The sequence below is a fragment of the Marmota monax genome, unplaced genomic scaffold (genome assembly GCF_021218885.2).
Source record: "Marmota monax isolate L192 unplaced genomic scaffold, Marmota_monax_Labrador192_F-V1.1 WCK01_AAM20220418_F8-fsc00006, whole genome shotgun sequence".
In the NCBI taxonomy this organism is placed as follows: Eukaryota; Metazoa; Chordata; class Mammalia; order Rodentia; family Sciuridae; genus Marmota; species Marmota monax.
The window spans coordinates 9,708,208-9,726,347 of record NW_026693712.1 but is presented as its reverse complement, the minus strand read 5'-3'; the positions used below and the strand labels follow the sequence as shown (position 1 = coordinate 9,726,347).

At 42.4% G+C, this 18,140-nt stretch overlaps 1 long non-coding RNA gene across 1 annotated transcript; it reads right to left on the bottom strand.

Moving 5' to 3' along the window:
* Positions 1-10,063: 10,063 nt before the first annotated feature.
* LOC124103475 (uncharacterized) lies at positions 10,064-17,541 on the bottom strand. Its single transcript, XR_006855200.2, has 3 exons — positions 16,851-17,541; positions 12,528-12,697; positions 10,064-10,825 (listed from the first exon to the last, which is right to left on the bottom strand). It is a non-coding gene; the product is annotated as an uncharacterized LOC124103475 (long non-coding RNA).
* Between the last annotated feature and the right edge of the window lie 599 nt (positions 17,542-18,140).

The window sequence follows — 18,140 nt, the reverse complement described above, 5'->3', positions numbered from 1 at the left end:
GCAGGGCTGATAAACTCCTTTGCCTCCTACCTGTTGACAGGCACCGTTTCAGTAAAGATAGGAGTCAGGGATACATAGTGGCAAAATTCTAAGACAATTCTAAAATGTTTAAAGTGGCTTTCCTGCGGCTGGGCTGTGTTCTTGACAATGAATACCAATTATTAGCGAGATTACATTTTTGAAATAGAGATGCTGTATTGACTGTGGCTTGGGAACGTGCACTCGAGCCGCCGGCCATGTGTCTCTTCCTCTGTCGGCTCCTGTTGGATTCGAAATGCACGGAATGCTGTGAGCTGAAGCCCTGATTCTCCTTGCCAGTCATCCAAGGCATGCATCTAAGCCAATAAGTGGATATTCACAGGGGCCCAGGAAGTGGCAGGAGGTGATTTGTGCTGGAGACACAGTGTCCACTAAGGGCCATATCCTGCCCTCCAGAAGCTCATGGTCTGGTGGAAGAGAGATGAGTACACACTGGTTAGGCAGTATGTTAACCAGCTCAGGGCAGGAGTGGGAGCAATGTGTTAGGAACATATAGACCAAGGGACAACCAGTTCTATTTAGGGGGATCTGGAAAGATAATCTTGAGATATTGGGGTTTGAACTGGGCATGCACTTAGAGCATGCATAGGGTCCACCAGCAGGCTCTGGAGTTGGCAGGTGGCGGGGTGTGACAGGAAGTGTGAGGGGCCAATGGTGAATTTCATTCATTGTGTATTTAGTGAGCATCTACTATATGTCAGGCTTTGGGCTAAGGGCCTGCTTAGATTAGGAAGAGCATTTGGGACAGGAGTCAGAAAGTCTTGAATGCTATTCTACTGTTTTTCCAATAAAATTAAATTGAGATAAAAATGTGGGTTTTAATTGCTTCTCCATAGGAGGAATCCATGTCTTTCTTACTCAGGTCATGTGTCTCAGGAAAGAAGAAGTGGAGCAAGTGTTCTGACACCCTAATTCCTGAGTTCATAATTCTACTGAAGTTCCAGAAAAAATGGAGAAGAAGCCCTTTGGGTGACTCTCCCAGGGGCTGTTGCACAGGCGCACTGTGCTACCACCGTCCTAGCTGGGCTTTGCAGTGCAGGCCTAGAGCCACCATCTTGAGTGCTGCCCTCCCAGCTCTGGGTCTCTAGAGGGACTCTGGGGAAGGGTGATCACTGGCGTCTGAAGTGTCTTTCATGCACTAAGTCGAATGACCTTGGCCTGAATCACTGAGGGTTATGTAAGATTAGGTAGCCACTTAGTCAAAAATAGCTTTCATGCTGACTCCAGCCCACAGGACAGCATCCAAGGGAAGGGGACACAGATGAGCCAGAGCTGAGCACACACGGGGAAATTCCCTTCCTGGTCCTCACCACTGGAAAATCATTTGAGAGTGTTAGAGGGGACTTACAACTACTGACAGGTGATGTTCCATACTTCAAGCAGAAATATAGTTGTTTATTGAAGCACAGAAAACAAAAGAACATGAATATTGAAAGGTGCAGCAAACATTAGAATAAAAGTAAGAGAGCGCAATGTGATGGCACATGCCTGTAATCTCAGCTAATCAGGAGGCTGAGGCAGGAGGATTACAAGTTTGAGGCCAGCCTCAGCAACTTATAAATATCCTAAGCACCTTAGTGAGACCCCATCTCAAAATAAAAATATAAAGGGCTGGGGATGTAGTTCAGGGATGTGGTAAGGTGTCCACCACCACATTTTGATCTCAATTGTGTTTTATTGGAAAAACAGTAGATAGCATTCAAGACGCTCTGGACTCCTGTCCCAAATGCTCTTCCTAATCTAAGCAAGCCTTTAGCCCAAAGCCTGACATACAGTAGATGCTCACTAAATACATAATGAATGAAATTCACCATTGGCCCCTCACACTTCCTGCCATACCCCACCACCTGCCAACTCTAGCTCAGTACCCTCCCCCAAAAGTAAATAATTAAGGGGGTGCAGCAGGCAGAAACAACAAGGATTCAGGAGTTTTCAGATCTCTTACTACCACTGACTCTCTAAAGCCAGCTGCTTTCATTTATTCAGTCAACAACAAATCCTGAGCAGCTGTATGCCAAAATCTGTGCTAGCACTGGAGACACAAAAGGGAAAGATGCTATTGCTAACCTTGTGGAATTTGAACTTAGGGTAAGCTGCCTTGACCCCCATCCTAGTGATAATTTACATTTTCTGAGGACTTTCTCTGTGCCAGGCACTTTAAAGACTCTAGGCCCACATGGTGAACAAGCCAGGCAGTCTCTGGCCACATGTAGCTTGTAGTCTACAGGGAGAAACAGACCAAAATCTCAAATTTCATTGAAATAAAAATTCCCATAAAGGTTTGTGAAGGGCCCTTCCTGGTCTAAGAGGAAGTCATCTCTGTTGACTGGGGACTGTTGCCATCCTATTCAAAATTTCTGCCCAGTGACGGAGCATGCCAGGGCCCCTGTTTTCTCCCCTGGAAGTGACATTGGGGAAAAGCAATTTGAACATCCCTGCTGTTCAGAGTGGGTGTTGGTCTGATATTTTTGGAGGAAAATTTGGCAACATTCATCAAAGCTTTAAAAGTATGCCTCTCCTTTGACCTAATAAGTTAGCTTCTGGGAATTTATCCAAAGGAAATAATTGGATAAGTGCACAAAGATGTACATTACAAAGAAGCTCATTGCATCCTTCTTTCTGATAGTTAAAAATTTGAAATGACCAATATAGTTAATAATAAGAGATTGTTGAAACAAATTGTAGTATATTCAGTAAGTGATGTAAAATAATTTTGATCTCTATATTACTAACATGAAGATATGTACATGATAAGTTTTTTTTTTTTTTAAAAGTTGGTTTAAAAAGTTGTGTATACATTGGTATAGTTCAGTGATAGAGCTTTTGTCCATCCTGCACAAGGCCCCGGGCTTCAGCCCCAGCACCAAAAATAGGTAAGTAAGTAAATAAATAAATAAATAAGATAAAATAAATTGTGGGTAACGGTACTATACAGAACAAAACACTCAGGAACAAATTGATTGATTGATTGATTATACTAGGGATTTGACCTAGGGGTGCTTAGCCACTGAGCTATATCCCCAGCCCTTTTGTTTTTTATTTTGAGACATATTCTTGCTAAGTCTCGCTTAGGACATCATGAAGTTGCTAGGCTGGCCTTGAATCTGAGATCCTCTTTCCTCGGTTCCTTGATCTCCCAAATTGCTGGGATTACAGGAGTGTACCACCGCATTGGCTTTAGGAATAAATTTAACCAAGGAGATGCAGGCCCTGTTTATTAAAACTGAAAAAAAAAGTGTTGAGCCTAGCATGTACAAGGTTAAAAAAGTTAGTGAACTGAGACCTTAATAGACATTGCTTATCCAAGGGCTAGGAGACTTATTTTGTTAAGATAGCAAAACTCCTTCAAATAACTTGCAGATTGAATATAAACTCTATCAAAATCCCTATGTCTTGCAGTTGCCATTTTGCCAAAGTGGATAACACTGATTATGAAGTTTGTTTGGAATTTCGAGGGATCTCAAATAGCCAAAACTGTTTTGAAAAAGAAGACCAAGACATGAAGACTCACACACTTCCCAATTTCAAAGATTACTACAAAGATATAGTAATCAAAATCATGTGGTACTGGTATAAGGATAGTCACACATAGATGAAAGGAATCAAATTAAGAGGCCAGAAATATACATACACGGGCTGGGGATATAGCTCAGTTGGTAGAGTGTTTATCTCCCATGTAAAAGGCCCTGGGATGAATCCCCAGCCCTGCTAAAAAAAAAAAAAAAAAAAAAAAACAAAAACAGAAAGAAAATACCTGTTCCTACTGATGGACAGAATTAAAGATGCCCTGTGTTTCTCCTTTACTAGCAAAGCAATAAAAACCTAAAAAAAATAAAAAAAGAAAGAAATATACTTACACAATGATGGTCAATTGATTTTCAACCAGCTTACCAAGATCATTCAATGGGGGAAGGAACAGCTTCTTCAAGAAATAGTGCTAGAACAACTGGTTATGTACATACCAAAGGATAAAGCTGGACCTTACATCACACCATGTGCAAAAACTAATTCAAAATGAATAAAGACCTAAATATAATACCTAAAACTATAAAGCTTTTAGGAGACAAATCTTCATAATCTTCAATTTGGCAACAGATTCTTAGACCAAAAGAAAAAGGAGCAATAGCAACAAAAATTGACAAATTGGGCTTCGTCAAAATTGAAAATACACCAGGCATGGTGTCATGTGCGTATAATCCCAAAGACAGGAGGGTCAAAAATTTGAGGTCAGCATCAGCAGCTTAGTGAGATTCTTAGCAAGAACCTGTCTCAAAATAAAAAGGACTAGGGATAAAGTTCAGTGGTAAAGCACCACTGGGTTCAATCCCCAGTACAAATAATATACTACTAATAAAATAAAATAAAGAAAATAAAGGGCTGGGTGTGTACCTCAGTGGTAGAGGGTTTGGATTGTATGTGTGTGGCCCTGGGTTCAATCACCAAAACTGGAGTTGGGGGTGGGGAAGAGCGAGCAAAGACCATGAATAAATATTTCTCCAAAGAATTTATACAAATGGTCAACAAGCGCACGAGAAGATGCTGAATACCATTAGCCATTAGGGAAATGCAATTCAAAGCCACAATAAGATGCTACTTCATACTCACTAGGATGGCAGTCGGAATGATACAAACAAACACAAGAAGGGAAAATAGCAAGTGTTGGTAAGGATGGTGAGAAATTGGAAGCCTCGTACATTGGTGGTGGGAGCACAGCCACACTGAGAATAGTTGGTGTTTCCTCAGTAAGCTAACCACACAATGGCCCTGCAATCCCACTCTAAGCCCCAAACAATTAAAAACAGGTGTTTAAATAAAAACGCATACATACATGTTAACAGCAGCACTCTTCACAACAGTTAAAAGGTGGAGATAATCCACATGTCCCTCAAATGATGAATGGATAAGTAAAATCTGGCATATCCATATTATGGAACATTGCTTGGCTAGAAAAGGGAATGAAGTGCTGTCGTGCTATAACATGGATCACCCTTGAAAACATTAGGCTAAGTGAAAGAAGACATAAAAGGCCACATATTGCCTGCTGCATTTATATGCAAAGCCCTGTATACACAATCCATGGAGAGATTAGTGGTCACAATCAGTGGTTGCCAGGGACTGGGATGGAGGAAAAAGAGGAGTGACTCATGGGGTTTCCTTCTCGGGTGATGAAAATGTTCTAGAATAGATGGTGGTGACAGTTGTATGATACTGTGAATGTACTGAATGCCACTGAATTGTACACTTTAAAAAAGGGAAAAAAGCTGGGCATGATGGTTCACGACTGTCATCCCAGAGACTCAGGAGGCTGAGGCAGGAGAATCTCAAGTTCAAAGCCAGCCTCAGCAATGGCAAGGCTCTAGGCAACTCGGTGAGACTCTGTCTCTAAATAAAATACAAAATAGGGTTGGGGATGTGGCTCAGAGGTTGAGTGCACCCTAGTTCAATCCCTGGTACCCTCCCCCCAAAATGGTGAAAAAAATGTGGATATTCCAGAAAAATGACTGGAACAATAAACTATAAACTATTAGCAACTATTTGGGGGTAAACAGTAGTTGTGACTTTTTACTCTCTCCTTTTTTCTTTTTGTACTACCTGAAAACTTTATAATAAGCATCTTTTTCATTAATAATAAGAGTGAAAAAAAACACAATAAGCTGGTTTTATTTTAGAAATCAGGAAGGAAAAGACAGAAGAAAGGAATGGAAGAAAGGGAGGGAAATCCCTGACCTCACCCCCTCTTCTCTCCTCCACTTGGAGATGTACCCAGGTTTGCATCAGGATGGGAGCTGGGAGGGTTTCTAGAAAGGGCCTTCAGGCCAGGGATGGGGTCACCAGCCAACAGAACTTTTTGTGTGTTCCATGGAAGATCCTCAAGGCATATTGTGTAAAAACAAAATTTAAGACAGAGTACCACAATTAAGTGTGATGCACACCACACACACACACACACACACACACACAATCACTAAAGGGGGCACACACATATGTTTGCAGATGCAAAGAGACTCTGCCCAAATGAGTAAAAACTAGCAAGAATGTTTTTTACCAAGGAAGGCAACTGGGTAGTTGGGAAACGGAGAGGGAGAGAAATAGACTTTTCCCTGTATAAACCATCTCTCTGCCTTTTGACTTGGTAGTACGAATTTAGTACTTTCCAAGGGATATATTTTTTCCTGCGTTATGTTGTAAAGCAAGTTTCTGAATCATAAGATCAAAGATATTTAAGGGAAATATATTACTTTTTTTTTTTTTTGGTTTCTGTCCTGTTTTGTATTTACCACATTTTTATAACAATTGACATTACTTGACAGGTAAAAACAGCAAATATTTCTTAGCACACTGGAACAACCAGAAGTGTTTAAAGTAAAAACAAAACGTTCCTTCCAGCTTACGTTCAAATGGAAAATATATTTATTAGAAAAAGTATTTTAAAATAAATATAGGCATCACAGAAATAAATTTTCTATAATGTGTCTATTATTTTATGTAGGAAAAGGTCCCTGATTAACGGAGCTTTAAACATAAAGCTAGGAGTTTGGAGCAGCTGGTAAAGCAGTGATAGCCTGACCTTGACCTTCATGGAGTCCCCTCTGGCCCTGCTCTCTGCAGCCTCCTTGGCACAGACCCTGGGCCCTGCCTGTCCCGCTGCCCTCACGGGCCCTGTGCGGCCTGCCAGGTCCAGCCCTCAGGACTCCCTGGGCAGAGGCAGGGCGGGACAAGGGCAGGGGGCTTTCAGATTTCTGCTGGGGGTGCAAGGGCTATTTTGAAGCTCTGTTTATTTAGCAAACATTGTATTTTCACTTTGATAATATATTATAGTCCAATAAAAATAAAATTTTCAAAAGAAATTGTTATTCATGGTTTATGTTGGGTTGAGCAAACATTATTTGTCCATGTTAAGGAAGGGGTTGGACAGGTGGGGGGAGCCAGATGGAGGTGGAGAAGTGGGCCAGCTCCTGAGTCACCCTCTCTGGCCCCATGATGTGCATGCAGTGAGGTTTGACTGCCCAACCCCTCCCTAGAGGAATGAGGGAAGCACAACCTCCCAGCCTCTTGGGCCCAGTGGTGCCATTGGAAGACCTCCTGTGGCTGCCCCAGGATCTGGGATTCGGAACCTTTCCCCATCTTGGCTTCTCTGCTCTGTTATTTCCTGCACATGTCAGAGGTGACACTAGGTCAATGAAAGTGGGCCAGTCAGGAACTTGCCAAGGTCTTTGGGGGCTGCTCCAGCCAGGCCCTTACTGCTCCCAGTAGCTCTTCTGCTGCCTGGAATCCTCCCCCACTCTCTGAACCATCCTTTTGCATTATCAATTCTCCATTTCTATTTTAATTAATTAATTAATTTGGTACTGAGGATTAAACCCAGGGGTACTTTACCACTAAGCTACATCCCCAGGCCTTTGTTAATTTTTTAAATTTTGAGACAGGTTCTCACTAAGTTGTTGAGGGTCTTAATAAGTTGCCAAGGCTCTTACTAAATTGCCAAGGCTGGCCTCGAACTTGGAATCCTCCTGTCTCAGGCTTCTGGGATTAGAGGCATGTATCACCATGCCTGGCATGCATTCCCATTATAAAACAACAAAAAAAGTTCATATCCCCCCTCTGAATTTCTACTGTATTTCTACTGTTAAAAGTAGACATAACCCATCTCACTCCCCACCAAAGAAGTCACACAAATGCCAGGCATGGTGGCAACACGGGAGACTGAGATAGGAGGATTCCAAGTTCAAGGCCAGCCTCCACAACTTAGTGAGATCTTCTCAAAATGAAAAATATAAAGAGCTGGAGATGTAACTCATTGGTGGAGAGCCCCTGGGTTCCATCTACTGTACCTCCAAAAGTCATACAACCTAGGAGAAGCTCCATAGTATTTTCGAAAATTTCATTGAAGTCTTTAAAAATAAATCAGTTTTTTTTTTATCTACTCGTGACATTTCATACATTAATTTTGATCCTTTTAAAAGCATCTTAACAGAAACCTATTTTTCATGCTGCTAACAGTATGGCTTTGATGTGTTTTTAGCTATGTAATCTTGGTCAACCTCTCTGTGTGCTAGTTTCCTTATCTGTAGAATGGGATATAACACCAGTATCTACTTTATGGGACTCCTGAAAGGATTCAGTGAGATAATGCAGGTAAAATGCTTTTGCCAACAATCTGATGCAATAAACGCTAGCAATCCGTACGTTGCTAACATAGACATTTCATTTTGCTGCTAGCACAAATAAGGCCACATGAACCACCACTTTGTCTAGAGCCTTGTCCAGATTGAAACTCATTCCTTACACCAGTTTTCCAGAAATGAAAATGCTGCAGCAAAGGGGTCCGGATCTCTTTAAAGTTCTTGATCCAGATGACTATTGACACTCCTGTGAGGAGAAGGAGAATTCTGTTTTAAGTGTAAATCTGTTGTCTGGGGGCAGGAAATTGAGTCTCTTTCCCTCCAGCGTACACAACTCTAATGAGTATGAAGTTAGAGGGCTTCCCTCTCCAAGCAAACCCGAGTGTGATAAGGCCTCTTGACGTCATACCGGTATTTGCTGGAATAACCCTGAGAATGGAGTTTCACTCTGTCAAACTAGAGCAAGGATCTCGCCCAAGGTGTGGTGAGCAGTAATCAATGGCTAATGGCTGGAGCTGACTTTTGTCCTCTTGGTCATAAAAGACCTTTGAATTGCTTGGCCACTTTTAAATTTCTCAGGAAAAATGATAACATAAGGGCCAAAGTTCATACCAGTTGGCAGGGCTGCCTCTCCCCAGCACACACGAGGCTGGAGGGAGAGGAGATGACCACAGTCCCATGAGTGTTGGGCTGGGCTCATTGGGATTGGAGTCACTGGGGTAGGAGATGTTTTCCTATTGATTCTCCTGCATATCACGCCACAGAACATATCGCCATGCTTTGTTTAGCTACCAGTCCCACAAAACTGAAGAGTGTTAAACTTGACACATGGTAGACAGAGGACTCAGAGGACTCGGTCAGCCCTGATGTGAAGGACACAGATCAAAACCACGCTTGTCGCTCCCGGATTGCTACCCAACCTCCCCTCTACATTTCCCAGAATGACTGAATCAAACCTTCCAGTCCCTGAGTCTGGACATCTGCATTTCATCCAGCTCTTCAGAAGATCTTATCATCTAGCCAGCTTAGGCAGGGAATATGCTGACCTATACATCTGAATATCAGCTCGGCTCTCCTCTGTGCTCAGATAAGGTCCTCAGCTCCCAAACTTCAGACTCAAGCTTCAGCTCTTAGGCTGCAGTCCACCTGTGCAGATCCCCCTCCAGCTCTTACCAGCACCACTCACCACCCCTGCAGCCATTCTGAGCAGTGCCTGGTGCCTGGACAGGCTATGGGCCTTTAGAGAGCCACCTTGTTCTTCCTGTTCTGTGAACTTGAACTCCTTCCCGACACTAATGCTCCAACTCCACAAATAATTTCCACATATTTGTGAATCTCCCAAATTTCTGTCATTCATTTTGAATTTCACTCCATTGTTACCAGGGAACATACTTTGTATGGTTTCAGCCCTTTTAAATTTACTGAAATTTGTTTTCAATTTGTTTTTCTCCAGGTCTAGCCTGGAGAATGTCCTGTGTACACTAGACAAGAATGTATGTTCTACTTTGGTTAATTGGAGTGGTCGAGAGATGTTTATGAGGTCGAGCTGGTTTATAGCATTGTTCAAGATTTCTGTTTCCTTGTTGCTCTTCCGTGCCTCATATAACTTTATCTCTTTGATGGAATAGAAAGCAAATGCTTCTATGAAAATCGATTTCACTGCCCTTTAGAGATTCAGTTTGGGAGTCCTAACTATCAAGTTTGACTATCTGTACAAACTTAATCACTTTTATGATCCCTGGGTTCACCTAGCATATGAAATATTGGTTAAGGCTTAGAATGCAAAATCTCAATGAAAGGAGCACTCCACTACTTGATGCTCTCTGGGCATGTGATTCCAAAGGGAGGTTCTAGATAAGCCAACACTGGATCCACTCATCCGTCCATCCATTCTTCTTGCTTCTATCCACTGTTCACCTTCCCGTCCCTCATCCCTTCTCTCACTACCTCCTCTCATTTTCTCCCATTATTCCTTCCTTTCTGTCCTCTATCTACTCTTCCACCCATTTTCAGCAATAAAATATCAGACAGAACTCACTACCTGAAATGCCCGAGCTCAAGGTGTTGGAAAAAGTCTTGTGGTGGTGAATTGGAGTGAAGAACCCTGATTTCAAACCTTCATTTCCCACCCAGGAATCTGCAGAGTGTCTAATGTGCTCCTTCACTCACAAACTCTTATAAAATACCTGTTATGAGCCAAATATGGTGCTTGGCATTCATTGGGAGTGAATAAGACCTGGTCTTATTTTCAGGGTCAGAAACAGATAGATAGTCCAAAAGCACCATGGTATGGTGGTAAATGCTCCATTGAGCCTTGAAGGATGAGTTTTGTTGTTGTTGTTGTTGTTTTGTTCTGAGAATCAACCGAGCAATAGCATATGAGATTGTGAAAATGTAAAAATATCACAGAGAAGGAATGATGTTTATTATTAAGGTACTCTGGTAAAAATGGTTTCCTCGAATAACTGGCCAGTGTAGGAAAGGTCTTTGTCAGAAGCATTAGCAAACCTCCATGCAGGCTTTAAGACTGTAAGACAAGGTTGCTATGGTGGGAGTCAGGAACCCCCAAAGCCATGAGCCAAGGAAGGGGAGTTCTTCAGAGCCTGGACTTTGTTGTCAGACTCACTGGGCTTCTTCTAGTCACTTGTTGTCCTTGTACTCACCTGTGGAATGGGAATGATAATGCAAGAGGATTAAGTGAGATGGAAGTTGTTGGAGTTGGTAGCTCATAGAAAGTGTTCTGTAAATTGTTGGTAGCTCATAGAAAGTGTTCTGTAAATTCCAGTTGCTACGGTCATGGGAAAAGAATTCAGAAACAGGTGCTTCAAGGTGGCATGGATTTATGTTTTCCTCCTGAAAATATGCTTTTTATCTGCCACCAAGAAACCAGATATAAAGACCGGTGCAGTGGCATACACCTGTGATCCCAGTGATTTAGGAGGCTGAGGCAGGAGGATTGCAAGTTCAAAGCCAGCCTCAGCAAAAGCGAGGCACTAAGCAACTAATTGAGACCCTATCTCTAAATAAATATAAATAGGGCTGGAGATGTGGCTCAGTGGGTGAGTGCCTCTGAGTTTAACTCCTGGTACACCCCCTCCCCACCAAAAAAAGAAACCAGATATATAACCTTGAAGAAATGACTTGGTTTTTCTTAGCCTTTATTCTTTCTTTTTAGTGAAATCTCTTAATATTATCATGAGAAAAGCAAGATCTTTGAAAATTATGACATATTTCATTATCTCAGTATTGTTCGTCATGGAGATGTAGGAGACTGGAAATGGCCTACATGTCCAAAAAGAGGAGAGTGTTAAATGAATAATAGGATTTCTCTCAATGAACTTGTGAGCAGTGAAGAATTAAAGTCCCATGAAAACTAATATTTTTTTCCTCTTATTCAGTGATGAGTCCCTCAGCGCCCAAAACAATGCCCACCATTTAACGCTCAGCATTTATCAAAGGACTGAATGGGTAAGTGAGGAACAATTAACTTCCAAGGGGCATCCCGCCTGGCTGTTGTTTTGCTGCATGGGGTAGAGTAGAATGGAATAACTGGGGGTTGTTTGGGGAGGTTAGGGTGGGGAGCAAGGAACTCAGACCTTAGAGAAATGGCTAATGAGTGGGATGTTTACAGGTGCTTATTGGATGGTGACCATTTTAACTCTTTCCCCTGTGGCCCACAAAGTGTCCAGTAAATACACAGCGCCTGGCAGCTCTTTGGGACTGGATCTATGTCTTTGGAGGGTGAAATGAAATACAGAGACTGGCCTCAACTGGAGAATACCCAGGGGCATCCAATCACATCAAGTGTCATTTAATGATGCGGAAAGATGTTGACAATATATTGTTAAAAGAAAATAATCGGGTACAGAAGAGGATATGCAATTGCAATCCCATTTTGGTTAAAATAGAAAAACATCTGCTCATGTCTGGATTGTAAGATTGAGGTTTTTTTTCTTTCTTTTTGATTATTCATGCTTTATACTTTTCTTTAATCAACATCTACTGCTTGTGTGAATCTGAAAATAATGTGAAATGTTGGATGAGCTTGAGCTGTCCTTATTGGGTTTGACTAGCTGCTAAAGAAATTGAGCTTGAGGTCAACCCACATTGTCAAGGTAAAGCCAAGACAGAGTGACCCATTGATTTATGGCCAGTTCAGTGACCTTTCCACTTGACCAGGAAGAAAACACTTCCCAGTAGTGTTTACAGTGCCTCAGACACAGAGCATCAGAGAGATCTGAGACACTGGGCCAGGCCTTCTCCTCCTCGATCCTTTTTTCTAGATTCCAGAGAACATGCATCCTCTAGGAGAGTCTCCACGGTTCTAAGTGCATTCCCTCTTGTCCTGTTTCAAAGGACACTCACCAGACTTTCTTTTGCACTTCAGGTCAGTAACATGACCCTCCGGGTAGAGAGTCTTGTCAGCTCCTCTGGGCGGAGAATCTTGTCAGCAGGATGGGCTGTGAAGCCTCCTGCAGATGAGCCGGTAATAATCTCTGACTCATATCTGCAGATAACAATTTTCTTAAAGGTGTCTGTTGAGTGATAAGAGCACACAGAGAGACAGAGTCAGAGAGCAACATAGTGAGAAGCATAAAATCACAACCCTGGAACTGAAAGGTCCTCGAGAGATCACCCATCTCATGGCTGGATAATCTGGGGAAACTGAGATTTGGGCTATATAGAAAGGGCCAGAATCCAGGGTGGTTTGCTCCCTAAACATCTCTCAGTTCCATTCTTTCCTGTCCCTTCTTCGACTCCAGCCCACAGGGATACAACAATACCCACTAGCTGATCTTTCAATCCATTGTCTGTCACAGAGGGCCCTGTGAGCCAGGTTGAAGAATTTGGACTTCAGTTTGGGGTAGTGAGACATCATGAAAGAATTTTTAGGCAGGAGACCAATAAGGTCAGAGCTGAATTTCAGTTGGTAGTGTTAGTTTTTAGATTTTAGTCATCACTGAGAATGTGTAGTAATAGTATTTGTGAGTTTCCTGTGGCATTTCCATAATGATTAATAATATAGAACACCTTTCCACTTGCTTTGGCAATTCATATAAATTAGATATAACTTTAGCCGGGTGCAGTGGTGCAGGCCTGCAATCCCAGTGGCTCCGGAGGCTGAGGCAAGAGGATCATAGTTCAAGGCCAGCCTCAGCAATTTAGTGATACCCTAAGCAACTCAGTGAGACCCTGTCTATTAATAAAATACAAAAAAAGGTGTGTGTGTGTGTGTAGGGGTGCTGGGGATGTGGCTCAGTGGTTAAGTGCCCCTGGGTTCAATCCCTGGTACCAAGCAGGGATTGCTACATTGTGGAATTGCTACAGGCATCAAATAAACACACAAATAAAAAAACTAGACATAACTTTAAGGCAATCATTTCTGCTGTTTGAAATATCTAAGATCTGTTTATTGACTCATTTCAGTTTAAAAATATTCAGTGATCCGTTACTCTGTGTCAATCCCTGTGAGATCTGATGTACCCAAGATGATGAAGAGCTAGCCCTGGCCTTGATCCGTTTGCAGACTTGTTTGGGGTGACAGATACTTAAAAAAGAAAAATTTCTCTCTCAAGGTGTTGGTGCTCAATAGAACTAAGCCCAAGGTACAGAGAGGAATGAGGAGGAGCACTCTCCCCAGCAGGGTGACAGTGGCTGGTAGAGGTTGGGGAGTATTCAGAGGTACTTCCACCCTGGCTCTGACTGTGACATCACAGAGCTGTGGACATGAGGTCATTCATTCTTCACACACTCACTGAACTCTTTCTGTGGTCCAGACCTGTGCTGACCCAGAAGGCAACCATGAACCACGCAGACCTGTCCCTGTCTAAAGGATCCTACTTGAGAGCTACAAGTTCACTTCCTTTCCTCATGGCAAGTGTGCTGGGCATGGTGGTGCACACCTGTAATCAGTTCAGGAGGCTGAGGCAGGAGGATCACGAGTTCAAAGCCAGCTTCAGCAATGGTGAGGCACTAAGCAACTCAGTGAGACCCTGTGTCTAAATAAAATACAAAAAATAGGGCTGGGGATATGGCTCAGTGGTCAAGTGCCTGAGTTCAATCCCCAGTACCCAAAACAACAACAACAACAAAAACTATCATTTCTGCTGTTTGAAACGTCTAAGATTTGCTAAGTGATTAGAAAACATCAAAACAGATTTATGCTAATTGTAAAGGTTATGTAAGTTTCCATTGATTCTTCATTATGATGGCTTCATTTGATACATATGTATTTACTGCGTACTTGGTTATTTCCAGTGGTTACTTCACTCAGTCCACATGATTGGTGAGAGAGGTTGGGCTTGCTACTGTCTGAAAGTGAGAGACCTGCGGGGGTCGTGACTCAGTGGTAGAGCACTTGCCTAGCACATATGAGGCACTGGGTTCGATTCTCAGCACTACATTAAATTAATTAATTAATTAATTAATTAAAGGTATTGAGTCCATCTACAACTAAAAAAAAAAGAAAAAGAAAGTGAGAGTCAGTATACCAGAAATACGGCCCAAAGCAGTTTAAAAGTAGAACCATTCTTTGAATCTGTATCTTGGGACTGTTGCTACTTTGAATAGAATTTGAGTACAATTGGCATATTTTTTGTATGATTTTAGGATTAAAGTACTGATGATAATCAGTTAAAATTAAGGTCCCAGGGCCAGGCGTTTCCAAATATCTTCCCAAATCCCTCATTCAGCCTGGGAGGCTAGCTTGAGGCCAGTGGCATGGGCGGCACAGTGAGGCTGAACCAAGTCCAGGTTTTCTGACCCGGCACTGTTGCTTGGTGAGAATGCGGCCTCTGGTTGCTCACTAACTTGCACGATCATCCCTGTTCACCTATTCAGTCCACAGACATTTGGCACAGTGAGTACTGCTGTAGGCCCAGGTGAGGGTTTCTGGGAGAAGACACTCCAGAGCTCTGAGCTCAAATCTCAGCTCTGCCTCTTCCAAGCTGAATGACTTGGCAAGCAGTTTAAACTCTTAAAGTATCATATCCTTATCTGTGAAATGGAGCTAATAACAGAATTGACATTGTAAAATTGCTACAGGCATCAAAGAACAAATGCATGGAGGGGCTGGGGTTGTAGTAGAGTGCTCGCCTAGCATGCATGAGGCACTGGGTTCGATCCTCAGCACCATATAAATGTAAAATAAGGATATTGTATTCATCTAAAAAACCTTAAGAATAAATATTAAAAAAAAAAAAAAAGAACAAATGCATGGAAAACCTTCCCCTCCGGCTCAGGATTTTGCTATTTATTGAATAAAGGAAGGAATGCAAACACTTACTTCCCTGCTGGGCCCATAATAGCACTGGACAAATTACATAATGACCAGTTTTTCTATTTAATAATTGCACTTAAATTATTTTTATGAAGATCAAATTAAAGTAAATTTTGGTAGGGAACATTTTCTCTAAAATCTGAACTCAAATACAATGTTTTTATCTTTTTATTCCCATTTGGAAATTGCATTACGATGATTTATTAATAAGAACTTGTAGTCAGCATTAAGGAAATCCTAAAGGTAAATTCTTATATAAAGCTGACCACTCAAACCCACTGACAGTTTTATTTCTTCACATTGCTTTCCAACATTTAACCAGACTTTTGTGTTACCCTTCCTTCCTTCCTTCCTTCCTTCCTTCCTTCCTTTCTTCCTTCCTTCCTTCCTCTCCTCCTCCTCCTCCTTCTTTTTCTTTTCTTTTTTTTTTTGGTATTGGGGATAGACCCCAGGGACACTTTCATCACTGAGCAACATCTCCAGCCCTTTTTATTTATTATTTTGAGACAGGGTCTTGGTAAGTTGCTTTAGAGTCTCACTAAGTTACTGAAGCTGGCCTTGAACTTGTGATCCTCATGCTTTAGCCTCCCTAGTCCTTGGTATTTACAGGTATGTGCCACTATGCCCAACTTGTGTTACTCTTCTTTTTAAAAATTTATTATTTTACTTCAATTATTCAATAAATTAAGTTGCTGCATTAACTGTATGCTTGGGATTTCTAATGGTTCCATATGATTTTACTCAGTGAAATCCATCAGTAACATGGAAACTTAACTCATGAAGGAAATCGCGTCACATTCTCATCCATCCCTCAGTATGCTCAGGCTATTGATTCCAGGGCCCATTGAGGGTACCAAAATCCAAAGATGCTCAAATTCCTCTTATAAAATGACACTGTGTTTGCATATACCCTATGCACATCTTCTCATATACTTTAAATCACGTCTTGATTACTTATGATACCCAGTACGATGTTAAAACTATGTAGGTAGTTGTTGTACTGTATGGTCAAGGGAATCATGATAAGAAAAAAGTCTGTATGTGTTCCATACATGTACAATTTTTCCCCTGAATATTTCCTGACATTTTCAATCCATAGTTGGTTGAATCCCTGGAAGGTTGAATCTGGGAATAGGGAACCTGTGGATACAGAATCTGTAGCTCCCGAGGTCCAGCTATATCTTAGATAATCCACAAAATCACTAAATATTTACTATGAGGCCTTTGAGCATCAGCACAATTCTATAAGGTAAGTACTAAAATCATCCCGTTTTACAGATGAAGCAACTAAGGCTCAGATTACTCTATTAACTTGCCAAAATTCATACAGCCAGTCCTTTACTTATCTAAGGCTCTATAACAAATTGCTCCCCAAAAATAGTGGCTTCAAAGCTGCAACAACCACTTACTTCTTCATGATCCCACAATTTGGACAGGCTTGGTGGAGCTGGCTCGTCTCTGCTGCCCAGGGTTCCAACCTGTGTATTTGTATCGTGGCTGGAGGATCCAAGACGGTTCACTCGATGCCTGGTGCCTCAGCAAGGGAGGCTGAAATGGCCCAGGGCTGGCTGGGTTTCTGTCCCTGTGCGGTTTCTCATCTTCCAGGTTTTTTTTTCTTTTCCTTCCATGTGTTCGGTGTGCAGCAGATTAGCTGGATTTCTTTCCATGGTGGCTGGCTTCCTAGAGAGCAAAATCAGAACTTCCCAGGCATCCTAAAAACCAGCCCGAGAATTGGCACAACATCCTTTCTGCTGCATCCTTTTGGTCAAAGTCCAGAGGGAAATAGACCCCTACCCTTGGTGCCAGGAGGATGGATGGGACTGGAGGCTGACACCCTCCCACTGGCAGAATGGGGCTCCAACACCTGATTGACACAGGGCTCTGAACTCAGTCCTCCTGCCCACTCACCTCAGAGAGCATTTTTGCCTAGTTAGCGCTCTCTCTTCTTTTCCCTCATTCTTTGGGGTGAATTCCTAAGAACAGGGAGACCTGGTCAAAGGGCAGGGACGCTGTTGGGCTGGTGCTGAGATAAGACTTCTGTAGAGCAAACCCTCTGTAAGTACTGAGTTAGCTAAGTCTTTTTTTCACCTTGTCCTTCCTCTTTACAAAGGAGATGTGGGTTTAATTTTATTCATTCTATTGTTGCCTCTGCTGTAGTGGAGGGAATCTTGGCTCCTGCTATGAACAGCCTCTTCACGACTTCTGGGCAACAATAAAGTCAGCAAAGAGGCGTGATGTTCAGCCGCTCCAAGGGCTATGCAGGACAGTGCTCCCTGTGGATCAGGCGCACGTGGGGAAAGTAATTTGCTGAACTTGACTTTTCTCAGAACTCGGGATATAGTGGAAGGAATGCAGTGGCTTAGACTTGCCAGTGTGCAGTCCTCCTTCTGAAATGTAAGCACATGTCTTTGCTTGCTGTCCCTCCTTATACCTGTCATCCCACGTCTTGTCTAGTTTAGTATTTGTCCAGAGCAAAAGCCTCCTTGTGTAGGATAATAAATTATATGATCGTTCTCACTGTCTCTGGAACTTGGGCAAGTCATTTCTCCCAGAGTGTCAGTTTCCTCATCTGTACAACTGGCCTGGCTCTCTGCTTCCTAGAGATGTGGATGACTCTTCATTAACGGCATTTCAATGAGGCAACAGTTGTCTTGGGCCTTGGTGGGTACCATAGGATATAAAGGTTCCCGATCCTCCTC